Raw genomic sequence first — 3,377 nt, 5'->3', positions numbered from 1 at the left:
CTTCGGAATACGACTCGCGATATGACTGAACAGATTCGTAAAGGCGTGTTGAATTCCGGGACAGATGAATGAAACGTTTCACGTTTTTTTTGTCATTGAATCCGATATGATTTTTGATAGCGAGAGAAAAAAAAGCAACAGATTTTGTCTTTTTTAAATGCAAATCATCGATGGTCATCAAAATCATGACTGTCGTGCGGGACACGCCTACTTCGTATCCTAGTCAATTGTGTGAACACGAAATCAGACCTCATCGCTTTGAATATGTCTTCACAGATGACTTTCATTTACATACGATATAAAGGTATATAGTATTTGGTATAGTGTTCATCGTATCGATCAGACATTGATTTCACCGCTAATGCTTTTCCCCTGACATGAGCTACTCATGATTCCTGTCGACGGCAAATGGAAAAAATCGCGTTCACGATGTGAAATGTTGACAAAAAACTGTATATTTTGAGAGGTTCGTTTTTATAGGGCAGAGATTACCAAACTTCTTACCCTTCGTGGTGAATAAAATTAGAATTTCATGCACGTCACGGCCTACGCGCTCAATCTCGAGGCGTCCTGAACGCTTCGTGACACACTAGATCAGTGTTTACCAAACTTTTTTTTGTCCCATCGCCCCCTTCTTCAGAAATTTTTTTCTCCCATCGCAATCTAACCCATAGGATCCTGTTATACCCGTAGCTTTTACCGCCCCACCGCAATACTCTGGGGGGCCTAGGGCAAGGGTATTCAACTCTCCTGACAACGCGAGCCTAAATAAAACGTTCCGTGAGGCCCGCGGTCCACCAAATTATACTGTGGTAATTAGAATTAATCCAGGTTCGTAAGTACTCGTAATGCACCATATGGAGTCTTAACGGATGGGACGACGTGCCCTAAGTTGAACGGGGAGCCAGAGTCTTAACTAGGATTTTTGCCGCCCGGGGCAAACGTGATTCGGCCGCCAGGGCCAAACATTATTTTGTCGCCCTCACAATTTTAAAATTCGATAATTTTGTAACTGTGGTCTTCGTTCCCACCTAAAATTGCCACCCCCCCCCTAAATTTTACCACCCGGGGCAGTTTCCCCCCCCCCCTTAGTTACATACCAGTGGTGGGCCCAAATTTATTGAAGACTAATATATTTATTCTCAAATTATTCCTCTCGGTAAAATTCATCACATTTTTCCTTGTGCGTGATTCTTACATTCATATATACGGGGTGATTATAAAAAAACTATCCCAACATATGGGCCCCTAACTATCATACCATTCACAGAAACTGAATGAAATTTTGGCATAAGGTATTTTGAGGTATGCGCTCAAGAATGATATGGAAAACAACAGTGTCACTCTAACAGTTACGGTTACAGCGAGAAAATTTCGAAAATATCAAATGGCAACACCAAGTTTTTTGTATTGGAATGCGATCTCCATACTGAAAAACACTAAATAGCGTTGGAATGGCACCTGTAGCACGAAAATTCCCGGAGCTAGGCAAGGAAAAAGTAAAAAGGACTTTGCCGTGCACCAGAGCATTAATGTTCGTTTCATTCGTCACACCGTTTCTTCGGCTGAGATCCCAGCCTGATTAGTCCTCCACAAGGTCAGGAAAATTTGTGAAACACAATAAAATGCTTTATTTTATGCCGCTTCTGTGTCCTTATTGGTTGTCCTCACTTTTAGCCTATCTACCGCCGGTGATTTTCATGCTACAGTTGCCGTTCGAACGCTATTTAGGGTTTTTCACAATGGAGATCACATTCCAATACAAAAAACTTGGTGTTGCCATTTGATATTTTCGAAATTTTCTCACTGTAACCGTAACTGTTAGAGTGACACTGTTGTTTTCCATATCATTCTTGAGCGCATACATCAAAATACCTTATGCCAAAATTTCATTCAGTTTCTGTGAATGGTATGATAGTTAGGGGCCCATATGTCGGGATAGTTTTTTTATAATCACCCTGTATATATTATTAATGTAAAAAAAAATTACTTCTTTCATTGATTAAAATGTTTTCTACCATTTCTGTAAAGTTCGTGAAAATCTCTACCTTTTTAGATACCGCCGTTTTTAGTATCCTGAAATATGTGAAATAAATTACCTTGAAATTGTTTGACCCCCCCCCCCCCCCTATTCAACTGGCCCTGGTGACGTATAAAAAACGCACCGTTACTGGAGAATCTGGAAGCATCTCACAGTTCTAAATAGTGCAATATATAGCTCTCTAAAAAAAACCTATAATACCTTTTATTATAGGTTTTTTTTTTATCGTCTCTCAATGTTAAGTAACTATGACCGCAAAATGGTCAGCGGCCATGACAAAAAGCTCCGAGGGCCAGGCATTGAAGAAGCCCCTGCCATATTGTGAAATGGCACAATCGAAAATATCTCGAAATTTATCTTGATTAAAAAAATTTTATTGAAAAAATAATAAAAACACGCGTAGGGGTTGTGTGTGAGAGGGTGAAAATAGAACTCTAAAGAAAAGCTCTCTTATCTACTTCATTTATACTTTTCTTTATATTTTTTCCTTTTCCCCATTCCTTTTTCTAACGTGCGGTTAGGTTAAGACGAGGTTATCAGATTTATCGCTGATTCGTCAAATAGAGACAATTCAAATTCGTACGTGAAGTGGTTAAAATAACTTGTGAGAAGCCCTGCCCGACCTCGAAGAACTTTAGCATACATGCCAATTCACGGACTTGAAAAATCTGTAGTTTATCACTTGATGGATACATTCCGCATAAAAGAAAACATGTCAAATAAATAAAAGAGAAAACTCGGACACTTTTTTTGAAATTTCACTGAATGACAATATATAAATCCCGTTTTTCCTAGACGCATTTTTTTAGCTATAATTAGCCACTTCGCTTGCTTTTGGTATCGTATTTGGCTACAACTACTGCTTTTTCGTACTTGAAATCGTACTCCCCATATTTTTCCTAAGAAAACGGGGTCAGCATGAAATTGCAAGGACTCTGAAAGAGTAATTTCTTCAGGGATTTTCCATTCAAATAAAGCTCAACTTGAAGACTTTTGGGGATTTTCTATGAAGACAGAATTAGATAAAAGGAAGAATTAGATTTCTGACCGGAAGATTTTAATAAGGCTGAAAAATCGGAAGCATTGGCACCTATGCTTCAGCAATGCCCTAAAAACAACGGGTCTTTTAAAATAGAAAAAGCATTTAAGCCCTAAAGGTACACTAGTTGCGGGATCACAGACCCATCGTTGCTGTCCAGTTAATGCAGGCGCGGATCCAGGGAAGAACCATTGATACACAATAAATTACCCCTTCCTAACCTTTACTCTGGATCCACGCATGAGTTAATATTACTTAAAAATTTTCTTCAATACAAAAAATATTGAGAAATATATA

The sequence above is a fragment of the Pholcus phalangioides genome, unplaced genomic scaffold (assembly GCF_987345545.1).
Source record: "Pholcus phalangioides strain wild (caught in Gottingen) unplaced genomic scaffold, Ppha-v1.0 ptg000015l_1, whole genome shotgun sequence".
In the NCBI taxonomy this organism is placed as follows: domain Eukaryota; kingdom Metazoa; phylum Arthropoda; class Arachnida; order Araneae; family Pholcidae; genus Pholcus; species Pholcus phalangioides.
This window is presented reverse-complemented; position numbering follows the sequence as displayed.